Source organism: Pelobates fuscus, chromosome 3, assembly GCF_036172605.1.
Source record: "Pelobates fuscus isolate aPelFus1 chromosome 3, aPelFus1.pri, whole genome shotgun sequence".
In the NCBI taxonomy this organism is placed as follows: domain Eukaryota; kingdom Metazoa; phylum Chordata; class Amphibia; order Anura; family Pelobatidae; genus Pelobates; species Pelobates fuscus.
The window spans coordinates 301926041-301942518 of NC_086319.1; the positions used below are offsets into that span (position 1 = coordinate 301926041).

A 16478-nucleotide genomic window follows, 5' to 3' on the forward strand; every position below is an offset into this window, starting at 1 on the left:
GTAGATTGAATTCTAGATTTATTTTTAAGTGGGACTATACACATATCTGTAATAAAAGCTGGACAAAATATTTCCAAGGAAACTAGAGTTCCTGAACACACTCTAATCATCAGGAAATTTAAATATTCTATTGTGATTGATTTTTTAAAATATTCGGCATAATGTAGCTTTAAAAAGACCACTCCACACCCCAAAAGCACTTCAACTTTCTGAAGTGCTTTATGGGTGAGAAGTACCCTAGTTTAACCCCAGTTTATAAGAGCGCTGATTTATATGAGAAATAGCCAGTGAGGATTCCTTCCTACTTCTGTTAGGTCCCCTGAGCTAACAGAAGTGGCAGGCATGTTCTACTTGAGCGTGCCTGTCTCCCCTCCTTCAAAGACCTCAGACCAGTTCCTAAGCTGCAGGCGTGTGCATGCATCCACGAGCTGGGGCATGTGCACGCAATGTTGTGCGACCATTTGCACACACATGCACGTGGGCACCTAGTCATAGGCTTCTCAATACGAAGCCTCAAACTGGTTATTTCCCTGTGAAGAAACTGGAAGTCTCTTCTGGGGAAAGGGGGAAGGGCTTTCTAAGACTGCAGTTCATAAGAACTGCAGCCTTTGCAAGATATTTTAAGATATACCCCATGCAAGTATTCACTGGAGGTATATCTACTAAATAGTGATTTTTCTTTTTGTTACTATGTGGGGGGTGGAGTGCTCTTTTAAAGGGGAAATATAACTTCACTGGAAATTATGCTGCGTGTCTATGGCCACATTCCCCAGGTCTCCTGTCAAACCGTTTTGGGGCAGTTTGTCAATTCAGGCTCTCCCATGCACCCACTTCAAACCCTTAATCGTTGGACCATGACAGCACTCAGTAACCCAGCAAAGCTGTGGTCAGCCTTTAACCCCTTAAGGACCAAACTTCTGGAATAAAAGGGAATCATGACATGTCACACATGTCATGTGTCCTTAAGGGGTTAAAGTTAGAACTATTACCATAGCGAGAGGGTTTTGTTTTAACGAGAAACTAAAACAGGAGACGAGCTAGGGTGCCCTTCACTGACTCCATAACAAAAACACTAAATGAGTCACTCACTGCAGGCTTCACACATTGAGGTGGGGACAGTCTAAGTGCTTCAAATTAAAGCATGGAGAGGCACAGTTTATTTGTAAGTTTTACAAAGTTTACAGAAACGAAAAGAAAAACAGAAAACATGCGAATGAGTAGATCAAATCACAGGGATCAGAGTTGCGAAAACTAAGCCAAAAAAAACATGCAATTCTTATGCAGTGGAGGTTACAAGGCAAGTCCTGATATATACACATACACACACAGACACACACACCAGTCCCCTTCTCTAACATCAGTTGTTTTAAAGGACCACTATAGTGCCAGGAAAACACTTTTTCCTGGCACTATAGTGCCCTAAAGGTGCCCCCACCCTCAGGATCCCATTCCCGTGGCGCTGAAGGGGGAGGAAGGGGTTAATCCCTTACCTTTTTTCCAGCGCCGGGCTCCCTCGGCGCTGGGACTCTCCTCCCTCTTCTTCCGTCATCGGCTGAATGCGTATGCGCATTCAGTCTTATAGGAAAGCATTCTCAATGATTTCCTATGGACGCTGGTGTCTTCTCACTGTGAAAATCACAGTGAGAAGCGTGGAAGCGCCTCTAGCAGCTGTCAATGAGACAGCCACTAGAGGCTGGATTAACCCTAATGTAAACATAGCAGTTTCTCTGAAACTGCTATGTTTATAGCAAAAAGAGTTAAACCTAGCTGGACCTGGCACCCAGACCACTTCATTAAGCTGAAGTGGTCTGTGTGCCTATAGTGGTCCTTTAAGTGTTAAACTCTATCAGATCGATCAGTATTGCTTCAGACCTGAGGAAGAGAGGAAAATTATCGAAAGCTTGTCTTTGAAATATTGTTAGTCTAATAAAAAAGGTATCATTGCATACTGCAATACTCTGGTATATATATCACATGGTATGCATAAAATGACAACTTATCATATTAGGTGCTTTTTCTTTTTTTAAGAATTTTTACCTCTCCTGCACTAAAAACTGTTTGTTATAGTAACTCACTCCAATTGTGGAATCATTGTAATGCAAATCATTGTTTCTTCATCTCATTTCTTTTCAAGAGCAAATGAAAGCTAATGTACTACAAACTTGCGTAGACTGTGACATTTTATAGAAATATAATTTAAACTGATGTACAAGTTTGCAGGAGTGAGGTAGCAGGGCCGTTGCTTGCCCAGCATTGTGTGAGTTTGAACTTTTGATGGTGACCTGCAAGCTCTCCAGTACTAGACTGGTCCTCTTGGATTTTTCACAGCCTGAGATCTTTGAGATTCAGAGGGGGGGAATGAAAAGTCCAATCCTTTTGTACTTGCCCCAACAGCCAAAAGTTGCCAATGCTCACCTGTAGGTAGGGCAACTACATTTTAAAACCATAATCTCATAAGCAAGTTAAAATATATATATTTATTTTTTTCTAACATTTGCTTTTAATAATTCATACCAAATAAATAATATGATTTGGCTGCAAAGTTGTCCTGAATTATTTTTTTTAAATAAAATTTTAAAGTAAGGCTAATTAAACCGATCTTGCGGCAGCTATGTGAATTGTGTTTCTTTGCACACAAAACAGACAGAAAACATTCTGGAGTTCCTCAATTTAATTATTAAAAGAGGGGAAATATGCCATAGCTTGCCAGGTTTTGCAGTCACTTCTTATTTATAGACAAGAGACTTTCAAGGTTTACCCTCTATTGTCCTGTTTCTCAGGGGCATGGTCAAAGAATAGACTGAATGGCCAGTGTCACCTGCACTTGCACGTTACTTAACTTGTCCTGCACCACCATTTCAAACCCAATTTCAGTTTTTGTTTTGCCATAAAACTACCCAATTAAAAACCCATTTTCAACTATTGACATACAGATTTGGCACTGGACTGTTCCTATGTTGTTTTACTATCATAGAGCCCTTTTGTTTGTGAAAGCCTTGATCCAATTAAGAAGCACACAGACACAGGCACAATATATCAAAGGTAACTCAAGTAAACTAAGCATTGCCGCATGCTAGTTTGAGTGGCATACACATTTTGAGATTCCTTCGTGTAAGTGCTGAAAACCTTTGCCATTTTATAAGATATATTCTCCTGAAGCCATCATTAATGTTTATTAAAGGACCACTATAGGCACCTAGACCACTTCAGCTTAATGAAGTGGTCTGGGTGCCTGATCCAGCTAGGGTTAACCCTTTTTTCTGATAAACATAGCAGTTTTAGAGAAACTGCTATGTTTACACTGAGGGTTAATCCAGCCTCTAGAGCCTCTAATGGCTGTCTCATTGACAGCCGCTAGAAGCGCTTGCGTGCTTCTCACTGTGAAAATCACAGTGAGAAGACGCCAGCGCCCATAGGAAATCATTGAGAATGCTTTCCTATGAACTGGCTGAATGCGCGCGCGGCTCCTGCTGCGCATGCGCATTCAGCCGATGACGTCGCTAGGAAGGAGGAGAGGAGGAGGAAAGCTCCCCGCCCGGCGCTGGAGAAAGGTAAGATTTTAACCCCTTCCTCTCTCCAGAGCCCGGTGGGAGGGGGACCCTGAGGGTGGGGGCACCCTCAGGGTACTATAGTGCCAGGAAAACGAGTATGTTTTCCTGGCACTATAGTGGTCCTTTAACCCCTTAAGGACACATGACGTGTGGGACATGTCATGATTCCATTTTATTCCAGAAGTTTGGTCCTTAAGGGGTTAAGAAACAGAGCATATAGTTACATAGTTACATAGCTGAAGAGAGATTGCGTCCATCAAGTTCAGCCTTTCTCACTTATGCTTTTGCTGTTGTTTCAAAAGAAGGCAAAAAAACCAGTCTGAAGTGCTTCCAATTTTGTAACAAACTAGGAAAAAATTCCTTCTTGACCCCAAAATAGCAGTCAGATGTCTTCTTGGATCAAGCAGCTATTACCCCCACTAATTAGAAATTATATCTCTGTATGTTATGTTTTTGCAAGTATTTATCCAATTGCAGTTTAAACATCTGTATAGACTCTGATAAAACCACCTCTTCAGGCAGAGAATTCCATATCCTTATTGCGCTTACTGTATAAAAACCTTTTCTTTGCCTTAGATGAAATCTCCTTTCTTCCATCCTAAATGTGTGACCTTGTGTCCTATGTATAGCCCTGTTAATGAATAGATTTCCAGATAATGGTTTGTACTGGCCCCGAATATATTTGTATAATGTTATCATATCCCCTCTCAGGCGCCGTTTTTCCAAACTAAAGAGATTGACATTTTTTAACCTTTCTTCATAACTAAAATGCTTAATTAACTGTTAATCGACCTTAGGTTGCCCAAGGCCCTGGGACTATTAATTTGTGTTGCCCAATTCTAAATAAATATTTGTTAAATGAGGACGGGGGAAATATGTAAAATACCTAGGGCCCTGTGGGATCTTAACCCTCCTCTGTTCAGAAATGTCATCCATGGTTAAGAGAGACAATAAAAATTTTTATGAAAAATAAAAACACAAGAGGAAATTCTAGTTTGCAGAGAAAGCAACTTATTTTTACAGTAGCATCAAATTCAACAGATGGTCAGCTATTTGACAGGACCTTGCTATAATACATTTAAAGACATACCAGCCAGCTAAATTAAATTTTTTTCATTGTGTATGTACAATCTCCCTGGTAGAGAAAGATTCCGATAAAGCAGAGAATGAATACTCATTGGTCCATAACTGCAGGGCTATGCCTGTCATGCAGCATGTATAGTTACATATGACAGGTCTTAGATTTATGGAATTGTGAATAATGTTGTGGGGTAACAGGGTCAAAAAAGCGGGCAGCCAGGTAAGCGGCAGAACAGGTCTCCCACAATTTGGATGGTATGTTTCTGTCATGACTGTGGGGTGCTGACCAACTCAATCTACCAGTTGAAAAGAAGCCAAACTTTGGGTGGGGACAAGGGAGACAAGACTTGTGATGGAAGATTTTAGCCACAAACAAGCTGTTTTTTTTTTTGTTTGTTTGTTTTTAAATTCTTTATTTGTTCCAGTGCAAGACATCACAAGCAGTTTACATACATCAACCTTGCGATCAGCATAAACAAGTATATACACTGAGATTAAAGCACTTTACTTTCACAAGAAGAAGTAATATATAAGGTCCGCTATCAGAGATCGCTAAGCATCAGCATGTCTCTGTTCTCCTGAGTAAACAGCTGTCCCAAGGAGGCTTGGACATCCCGCCTGGGTTTTTTCCATATATAAAACATTAAAACTGACAATAAACATTAAAGAAAGATCGCGTTCATAAGGCAAGAAGAATAATAGGGATATTACACCCAGTCGCCGTGTATAAAGCATAACGTTTCCCCACAACATTTCGGTGTTCCCTGTGTATTGTCCGCGCGTGCGATCTTGACCAAAAATTAAAAAAGTTAGAGGTAAAGAAGAAAGGAATAGTGTAAGAGGTGCCTCGGAGATCCGAGGTCTTAGAGAAGGAGGACATAAGGGTAGGGAGTGGGGGGGGGGGGGGGAGAGTGGGGAGGGGTAGGCCGAGGAACAGTGCCCAGGAGATAGGTGTCTGAAAATGTATCCCTATTGACTCCCTGCTTCCTCTCACTTGAGGTCACGCGAGTTTTTCCTGTGGCCAAATCAAAACACTGTATCCTGCCGCCCTCCATGTACATGTGCAAGTGGGATCCTTAAGTCTCCCGCCCCAACTCAAGCGTTTACTATGCTATTGATCCAGGGGTCCCATATTTTATCAAATTTCTTCTGGGTCCCCCTGACCTGAGCCGTCAGTTTATCCATCAGGAAAGTATCTCTGATCTTCTGCTTGACCATCGCAATAGTAGGTGCTCTCCCCTGCAGCCACACCTGCGCCAGCGCTCTCCTAGCAGCTAAGTTTATTTTATGGACGAGAGCTTGTTCCGCTCTTGTCCAACCATCCATGGATCTGGACAGCAGGTATTCCCATGGGTCTAGCTTTACCTCTCTACCACAAACTTCTCTCTGCAGAGCCGCAATCCGTTTCCAATAGGCTTGTGCCTCCACACAGTCCCACCACATGTGTATATAGGTGCCCTTAAGACCGCAGCCCCTCCAGCATAGGTCCGTTGGGTTTACACCCATACGGCACAGTTTCACTGGGGTGGTGTACCACTGAAACATCGTCTTGTAAGATTGTTCCTGCGAAGAGACGCACACCGAGGACTTTGCAACCGTTTCCCAAATATCCTGCCATTCTACACCCTCCAATATCTCCTTAAGGTCTGCCTCCCACTGGGCCGTATACCCAAGATCCCCCCATTCCAGAGTGCGCAAGCTTAAATGCGAGTACAAACAAGATATGATGCCGGTCGGGAACTGTTCCCCTTTACACATCTTTTCGATGAAAGTCAACGGAGCCAGCGCTGCCGTTTTGATCCGGGGATCTCTGGCAAAATCACGTATCTGGAGATACCGAAAATAGTCAAAGGGGCGCAGCGGAGCCCTGCTCCGCAACGCATCAAATGTAATAAATGAGCCATTTTCGAATAATTCACATAACCTTTGCAGCCCCGCGTTCTCAATTCCCCTGAAATCTCGGGGGCACAATCCTGGAGAAAATGCCTTGTTCCTCAAAAAGGGGGACATGGGCGATAGGGCAGAGGTCAGGCCGTATTTGACGGCGGCAGCGTCCCAAATCTTAAGCGAACTGTGTATCGCCGGGCACACCACTTGATCAATCGGTCTATGTTCTTTAGGGGTCCACATAAGGAATTGAGGCAGGTCCTGGCCCATCATAGAGGACTCCAAGTCCACCCACCTTCTTTCCCCCGGGGGCGAGTGCCACAAAGCTATTTGAGCTAACTGGGCCGCTGCGTAATAATAGTAAAGGTTCGGAAGGCCAAGGCCTCCCCTATCCTTTGCTCTATACAGGACATTGCGAGAGATTCTATGAAGTCTGTTTTGCCAAACAAACCTGCCTATGGCCTGTTGAAGCGGCCCCAAGTTAGATTTTGTCACGTGGACCGGAAGAGCCTGGAACAAGAAAAGTATCCTGGGCAGCACATTCATTTTCACTGAGTGTATTCTTCCGATCCACGAGATCGGCTTATCAATCCAATTTTCCATATCATTGATCAGCCGCCTAATCAGCGGAGTGTAATTTTGCTGGTACAGGAGGGAGGGGTCTGCCGTCAACCAAATGCCTAAGTATTTGATCTGATGTCTCTCCATACGAATATGGTAGGTCTCCGCTATAAACGAAGCCTCGGCTTCCGAGATACCCAGAGGAATCGCACTCGACTTCCCTAGATTGACTTTATAGCCAGCAACTTCGCCGTATGCCGTGAGAATCTCAGTAAGAGCCGCCATAGAGGCCTTCGGGTCAGTGAGTGTCAGCAGTACATCATCCGCGAATCCCGAGACCACATAAGTCGTACTCCCTACAGTAACACCCTTGATACCCGGAGCCCCCCGTATAGCGTGTAGAAGGGGTTCCAGCGATAGGACAAACAACAGCGGTGAAAGTGGGCATCCCTGTCTCGTGCCGTTGCCCAAGCTAAACGGGGCGATTCGCGCACCCGAGATCTGTATCTGCGCCTTAACATTGGAATACATAGCCTGAACAGCCGTCACAAATCTGGCCGGCAAGCCGAAGTGGTGTAAGACTTCGAATAAGTAATCCCACTTGACCCTATCGAACGCCTTTTCAGCGTCTAGTGACAACATCAGTGTCGGGGTGCCCCTTGCAACCTGTCTCCCTATAAGGTCAATATTACGCCTCGTGTTTTCGAAAAGCTGCCGACCTGGAACAAAGCCAACCTGGTCCGGATGTATCATCCCTGTAAGGATCGGGTTTAATCTGCCTGCCAAGACTTTAGCTAAGATTTTAGAGAGTCGTGGTTAATTAGAGATATCGGGCGAAAATTCTCTGGGGTCGAGTCATCCTTCCCTGGTTTAGGCAACAGAACTATATTCGCCAAAGACATCTCCCTATCCGGCATCCCCCCTTCAAACAATTCGTTGAGCCAGGGTTCCAGGTGGGGCAAAAGCTCCTCACGGAAGGTTTTATAGTAGCTCCCATCAAAACCGTCAGGGCCCGGCGCTTTGTTGCTTTTCAAGGCGGAAATTGCCACATCAATTTCATCTGCTGTAATAGGGTTATCTAAGGCTGCCGAGGCGACCATATCCAGCTTCGGAAGATGCGAACGAGAAAGGAAAGCCCATATCTTATCCAGATCCCTGTCACGACAGTGACCCCTTCACGCAGAGTGCAACCTAACTATAGAACGTATACCGGACCTTAGAATGGCCGGGCTCACGTTAGAGTAGTCAAATGGGATAGCCAGAGGTCAAGGGATAACAGAAGACGGAATAACGATTAACAAGCCAAAGTACAGGGAACCAGAGAGTAGAATAGTCAAATAGAGTAGCCAGAAGTCAAATACCAGGAGAGAATACCAATAAACATAAAGAGCACTATGGGAACTAGCAAGAACCACACTAGGGCGTCTTACTGCTGTCAAGACAGCCCTTTTATAGTGTGGTGTGTTTTGCTTTAAAACCACGCCCCCAAAAGGTCCGGGTGCGTGGTTGCGTCATGATTCTGTCGGCTTCCAGCCGACGGCAGTGGCGCGCATGCGCCGAAGTTAGAAATTCCGCTCTGAGTGAGCGGCCGGCGTCAGAGGTGCCGTGCCGCTCAGTGAAGGAGGATGCTGTACTGCGTGGGTCCGAGGATGACAGGTAAGGTATCGTGACAGTACCCCCCCCACAAGGACCGCCCCCAGGGCGGTTAGAACGCCTCCTTTCAAATAAACGAATCAGGCGGGGGGCGTGCACATCAGAAGCGTCCACCCACGAACGATCCTCAGGTCCATAACCCTTCCAGTCTAAAAGGTATTGAAGTTTACCCCTAGAAAAACGAGAATCCAAAATAGACCTCACCTCATATTCGTTTTGTCCCTCCACAACTTCAGGAAGAGGAGGAGGGGTATTACGAGTAAACCGATTACAAATTAATGGTTTGAGAAGTGAGACATGGAACGAATTCGGTATTTTCATATTAGAGGGCAAACGAAGACTGTAACAAACAGGGTTGATACGCTTGAGAACCTGAAATGGACCAATGAATCTGGGAGCGAATTTCATAGATGGGACCTTAAGTCTAATGTTACGGGTACTTAACCACACTTTATCCCCGATCATGAACGTGGGAGCAGGTTTCCGATGCCTATCCGCATTGGCTTTGTACACACTAGCCCTTTGAGTCAATATTTGTTTAACCCCTAACCAAGTCTCCCTCATGTTCCTAACGGTGTCATCTACACTTGGCACTCCGGTAGAATGAATGGAACTCGGTAAAGTTGTAGGATTAAACCCATAATTAATAAAAAACGGGCTGTGTAAAGTGGATTCATGGATATGATGATTGTGAGCAAATTCTGCCCATGGTAACAGGTCCGCCCAGTCATCTTGATGAACCGAAGTGAAACAACGGATGTATTGTTCCAGGCATTGGTTCATCCTTTCTGTAACCCCATTAGATTGGGGATGATAAGAAGAGGAAAGGTTAAGGTTGATACCTAACTGTCCACAAAATGATTTCCAGAAACGAGAAATAAATTGAGGCCCTCTATCAGAGACAATATCTTGGGATACCCCATGTAAACGGACCACTTCTTTTATAAATATATACGCCAGTTCAGATGATGTAGGTAATTTATAAAGAGGAACCAAATGAGACATCTTGGAGAATCTGTCAATTATCGTTAATACGACAGTGTAGTTCTTAGAAGGGGGTAGGTCTACTACGAAATCCATAGCAATACTTGACCATGGAGTCTCTGGAACAGGTAAGGGCATAAGGAGTCCTATAGGACGACCCTTAGGTGATTTTGTAGTGGAACAAATATTACAAGCAAGGACAAACTCACGCACATCCTTTTTGTAGGAAGGCCACCAGAATCGTTCTGCCAGCAATGATGTGGTTTTATGTATCCCTTGATGCCCTGCCATTTTGGAGTCATGCATGAGGGATAATACTTTATTCCGATAGGTTAATGGCACATATAGTTTTCCTTGAGGAACAGTCAAGGTAGTACGATCTTGGAATGTAGAGATCTCCTCTATTAATCCCGATGAGACTTTAGCAAAGACAGTTGCTACAATACGATTATGAGGGATTAAAGAGGACATAACTTCATTGGAGGAAGTAACAGGTTCATATTGGCGGGATAGAGCATCCGCCTTAGTATTTTTTGACCCTGGCCTGTATGTAACAACATAATTGAAACGATTGAGGTATAAAGACCAACGTACTTGTCTGTCAGACATTTTCTTGGCTTCACTGAAGTAAGAGAGGTTTTTATGATCTGTAAAAATGGTAACAGGGATGGGTGACCCTTCAAGCAAGTATCGCCATTCTTTAAGGGCAGAAATAATTGCCAACAACTCTCTCTCCCCTATATCGTATCTCTTCTCAGTTTCCGTTAATTTTTTTGAAAAAAACCCACAAGGATGCAATGGTTGATCATCCGAAGGTCTTTGAGATAGTATTGCTCCTATCCCTGACTCGGATGCATCTACTTCCAGTATGAAAGGGCGAGAAGGATCAGGGTGTCTTAATACTGGTGCTGAGGAAAAGGCTTCTTTCAATAAATCAAAAGCTCTTTTAGCTTCAGTACACCATTCCCTGTGATTTCTTCCCTTCTTAGTCATAGCAGTAATAGGGGCTGTTATTGAAGAGAATCCTTTTATGAATTTTCTATAGTAATTGGCAAACCCCAGGAAGCGTTGGATTGCTTTGAGTCCAACTGGTAAGGGCCATTGCTGAATGGCTTCTAACTTTTTCGGCTCCATTTAGAAACCCGTACTAGAAATGATATATCCCAGGAAATGCACTTCTTCCTTGTGGAACAAACATTTCTCCAATTTACAATAGAGACCATTCTCTAATAACCTTGAAAGAACCAATCTGACATGTTCATAGTGTTCGTTTATGTTTTTAGAATAAATCAGGATATCATCCAAATATACGATCACAAACATTTGTAAAAAGTCTCGCAACACATCATTGATGAAGTCCTGAAAGACTGCTGGAGCGTTGCATAAGCCGAAGGGCATAACTCGATACTCATAATGACCATAACGAGTATTAAAAGCAGTCTTCCATTCATGCCCTTCTTTTATTCTGATTAAATTATATGCTCCCCGCAAATCTAGTTTAGAAAAGACAGTAGCTCCTTTTAACCTGTCAAATAGTTCAGTCACTAAGGGAATAGGATAAGCATTACGGATAGTAATCTTATTCAACCCTCTGTAATCAATACAGGGTCTTAAATCCCCTTCTTTCTTAGATACAAAGAAAAACCCCGCACCCGCGGGCGATGAGGATTTAGTGATAAACCCTTTCTTTAAATTCTCGGCAATGTACTCCTCTAATACTTTATTCTCGGCTATCGACAGGGGATAAACCGTGCCTCTTGGAGGCATAGTACCAGGCAACAATTCAATAGGACAATCATAGGGACGATGGGGAGGTAACTTTTCTGCCTCTTTAGGTTCAAAGACATCTTTAAGGTCAATATATTGGTTGGGTATTTGGGTAGTCAATGGTTCCATAGTAGGTATATTGATTAAGCCTACTGGTTTAATCGGAGTAATGCATTTACTGTGACAAGAATCTCCCCACTTAATGATCTCCTTCTTTTCCCAGTCAATCGACGGATTATGCTGGACTAACCAAGGAAACCCAAGTATTACAGGAAAAATAGGAGATGTTATCTGTTGCAGAATGATAACCTCCCTATGAAGAAGACCTGTAGATAATACTAGAGGAATGGTCTCCTGGGTAATAAGAGGTATCGATAATGGTCTACCATCTATGGCCTCAACGGCCAAGGGTGCCGATCTTTTTTGGAATGGAAGGGTATTTTTCTGCCCGAATGAGAGATCTACAAAATTCTCAGCAGCCCCAGAATCAATTAAAGCAAGGGTGGATATTTTCTTTCCCTCCCATTCTAAAGTAATAGGTAGAAGAAGCCGGAGATCTTTTTTATCATTGAAGGAGGACATACACATAACACCCAAGGCCTGTCCCCCTTGTGAACTTAGGTGCGAGAGTTTTCCGGCCGGTTAGGACAATTCACTCGTGTATGTCCCTTCCTGCCACAATACAAACATAAACCTTCCCTCCTACGGTATTGTCTCTCTGTCTCAGACAATCTTGTAGCCCCTAATTGCATGGGTTCTGGAGGGGTTTCGGACGAGGGATAGGTTAGAGCAAGACGTTCCGGTACTCTCCTAGGTCTCTCTCTGGTGTTCTGCCTGTACCTAAGACGTTCATCAATATGAGCTAAATATGTTATTAGCTCCTCTAGAGTATCTGGTAAATCTCTTGTGGCCACTTCATCTAGGATTCTATCAGATACTCCATTCAGGAACACATCTACGAATGCTTGTTCGTTCCATCTGACTTCTGCAGCTAAAGTACGGAATTCCAAGGCATAATCTACTAGAGAACGGGCATTTTGTCTTAAACGCAATAAGGATTTGGCAGCGTTAGTCTTTCTGCCTGGGGTATCAAAAGTTCTCCTGAAAGCTGCAACAAAGTTAGTGTAATTAAAGACTATGGGGTTGTCATTCTCCCACAAGGGATTAGCCCAGGTTAAAGCCTTATCTACTAACAGGGTTATAATATACCCAATCTTAGCTCTATCGGTAGGGTAAGCTCTAGGATGGAGTTCAAAATATATGCTTATCTGATTTAGGAACCCCCTGCATCCGTTAGGATCACCCCCATACCTGAGAGGTGCTGTAGCCTGATTGGAAGTACCTGTAGGTAGTACTTCCATGGGATGTTCTTGGGGTCTCAGACTAGGAGTCTGCTCCTCCGGCTGGAGATAAGCAGTGCGGTTAATTAAGGTCTGTACGGCGAGGGCGATCTGGTCCATACGATGGTCCAGCTCCTCAAACCTATTGTCCGCACCAAGCCCAAGAGGGTTAACACCTGCAGGGTCCATGGCCCTAGTGTAATGTCACGACAGTGACCCCTTCACGCAGAGTGCAACCTAACTATAGAACGTATACCGGACCTTAGAATGGCCGGGCTCACGTTAGAGTAGTCAAATGGGATAGCCAGAGGTCAAGGGATAACAGAAGACGGAATAACGATTAACAAGCCAAAGTACAGGGAACCAGAGAGTAGAATAGTCAAATAGAGTAGCCAGAAGTCAAATACCAGGAGAGAATACCAATAAACATAAAGAGCACTATGGGAACTAGCAAGAACCACACTAGGGCGTCTTACTGCTGTCAAGACAGCCCTTTTATAGTGTGGTGTGTTTTGCATTAAAACCACGCCCCCAAAAGGTCCGGGTGCGTGGTTGCGTCATGATTCTGTCGGCTTCCAGCCGACGGCAGTGGCGCGCATGCGCCGAAGTTAGAAATTCCGCTCTGAGTGAGCGGCCGGCGTCAGAGGTGCCGTGCCGCTCAGTGAAGGAGGATGCTGTACTGCGTGGGTCCGAGGATGACAGGTAAGGTATCGTGACAATCCCGACCCGAGTCTGCGGTGTCGTCTGCAGAATGATTATAAAGCTTAGTAAAAAAAAATCCGTAAACACTTTGGCTATCTCCGTGGGGTTCGTCTGGTACTCTCCCGCAGCATTTTTGATCCGTGTGATATGAGTACCCAAGCTGGTTTTTTTTAATAAAAGAAAAAAAAAGGAAAATCTGAAGCATAATCGGAAGTGAAAAAAAAAAAAAGACATATGAAAAATGTATTTACATCCAATAAATGGAATACAATGCTGGGTGTGCAAACAGTGTATGTGCCCCCTGATTGGAAACCAGATGGTATGTGGTAATATAAATAGTTTACCAGTTCACAGGAAGACCTGTTTTCTGTTGTGTTGCTCGGAGGAAAGATTTGCCAAAATGGGAAATCTTTAATCCTCCTTGCACTTTTGTGAAAAAAATAAATAAATAAATAAGTGTAGTAACTTGGAAAAGTTAATGCATTGGAAATTGTATTACACTCAGGTTTTTATAAGGGTCAAGATAATACTTTGGTGAAAAGAATGTTGGCTGATGGATAAAGGTAATTTTAGATGTGGTAAACACAGTATACAGAACAGCAATAGGAAACAAGAAAAGAATCCTAGAGTAAGCAAACATTTGATTGGTTGTCATACCAGAGACAGTTCCTCCTTTTATTATTAGAATATTATATTATATATTATAGATAGGGCCATGTCCCCTTTAAGAAGGAGAGAGCTCAAATTTTGTTTAGGGGGGGGAGAATGATTGTTAACATTTGATACAAAAGAGAGCGTGCATCGATATGTTGTAACATTGGATTAAAATTCTGCTCCTGTGCGTCCAACTTGTCTTGTTACAAATACTTCTCTGTTAATTCACCCATTGTACAGCTCGGCGGAAATTGTTGGCGCTATATAAATATCGACATCTACTAGCTGCATAAGTACATGCACAATTTTATAAACTCTGGTGTGGGGAACATCACCTAAATGTTTACTGCTCTACTTTTTATATATTTCGTTTTAGAAGTTAAAATAATAATGTCATAACATTGGATGCAAAAAAGCGCGTGTCGATAGGTTGTAACATTTAGTGCAACTGCTTAGCTGGGACAGCTTGAATGATGATATAAGGGACCAATCTTTTTTTTCTTCCTTTGTAAAGTTACAGATTGTATAATTTTAGGCTTAATTAGAAGGGGTGAACATATTTACAAATAAAGTGAGTATCTGGTAGTGGGAGTTATACATACACGTGTTCATTGATTGATTAATTACTACTTAAGTGGCTTGATACTGCTACAAAATGGTCATTGTCAGATTTCTCTCTTTTTCGAAATTATGTATATTTTAGAGAACCAAGGGGTTAAATAAAAGGTATATAGTTGATTTTAAGTGATTCACTGCATACTGCATCTATACACTATAAAGTATTGCAATATATACCAGCCATTGTACAGCGCTATGGAATATGATGGCGCTATATAAATAATAAAATAATAATATACACTTTGTAGCATCGCCATATACTATAAACACTGTGTAGCATTGTAATATAACCTATACATTAGCATTGCTATAATATGCACTGACATAAGTCATTTATACAATATGAAGCACTGCCATATAATATATACAATAACGATCAATACCATACAATACATACACTATCAGGATTATACATTATTATTGTCAGGATTTCAAAGTGAATTTCAAGTTTAGGGCCAAAATAGCTGAACTGGAAAGGTTTTTCAAGTTTGTTATACTTCCAGTTCAGATTAACCCTGTTAGTAGCATTGTCATTTAATATATTCACAACATAGCATAGACATGTAAATATATAGCACTGTCATATAATAAACTCCATAGAGCATTGCCATACATTATATGGAAGATGTCCTAGTAAAATTATATTATCACTTTCATGAGTAACCCTTGTCCTCTGAAGTTTCCCCATAATGCTCAGTCTGCCAAATGCCTGCAGAGATTGCAGTTGTGAACTACACGTCTCACACACTCTGCCAGACACTCGCAGTGTTTATAGATAGATACATTGCTTCCCACATCACCCGTTATTATGCACGGACTCCTTAATAAAGTGTCATAGCGCTGCCATCTGTTGGCGATCTGCCCCAACCCGCGCGAACAGCTCGGGCACCGCACGCACCCCAAGACTGATTGGCATAATGGGCACTTACCGCACATCAGCCAGCTCCCTGAGGGTCTCACACTGGGGTCTGAACTGTCCCCCCCAGTCAGCGATGTCTCTTATTGTTACCCTCCTCGCATCCCCTGGCTGTCTGTCTCAACTTCCTCAAATATGAAAGGGGAGGAGTGAGGCGAGACTTCCTAGAACTGGAGGCACAGAGAGAGAGAGAGAGAACGAGAAAAGGAAAGAAAAATAGACAATGGTGGAATGTGGAATGCAGCGAATCACATTGAAAGGAATGATTTATACAGAGAAGAGGCAGCCAGGCTCACACTTACTCATTAAAAGGCTAACACTCCATGCTGCCACCATTGTCTCCCAGGAGAGCCATTAACTGCACCTCTGATACTTTACAGAACTAACAGAGAGTCCTGCTAAGGACTGCTACACTTATGACACAAAGCCAACCAAATCTTGTCACTGTCAGCTAAGCATGCCAAAAAATGCATTACTGCCAGTCATTAAGGGGTTAAGTGTATGTGTCTTGCTTATTGTTTTAATATGATATTTGATAATGTTCGTACTTAGAACTCGGTGACAAATGAAACATGTTGGAAATTGTAATAAGCATCCTGTATTTAATATCTTCAGTGCAGTATTTTAAAAAGGTTATTATTGGGCCTTTGATTAGGCTTTGCATTTTGTTGGTTACAAATGTAGAATGCTGCCAGTAAAATGTGTACAATTGTTGTGCTCATGGTGTGAAATGAATTAGCTAATTGCTGCAGTTAATTGTTTTCA

The 16478-nt window shown here is 42.9% G+C and overlaps 1 protein-coding gene across 1 annotated transcript in view; it reads right to left on the bottom strand.

Moving 5' to 3' along the window:
• The window catches only part of LRRK1 (leucine rich repeat kinase 1), a 96386-nt gene extending 80561 nt beyond the window's left edge, over positions 1–15825 (bottom strand). Inside the window, exon 1 of the mRNA XM_063448820.1 lies at positions 15727–15825. The gene's annotated coding sequence lies outside the window, so the exon portion shown is untranslated. The remainder of the gene's footprint in view (positions 1–15726) is intronic.
• Between the last annotated feature and the right edge of the window lie 653 nt (positions 15826–16478).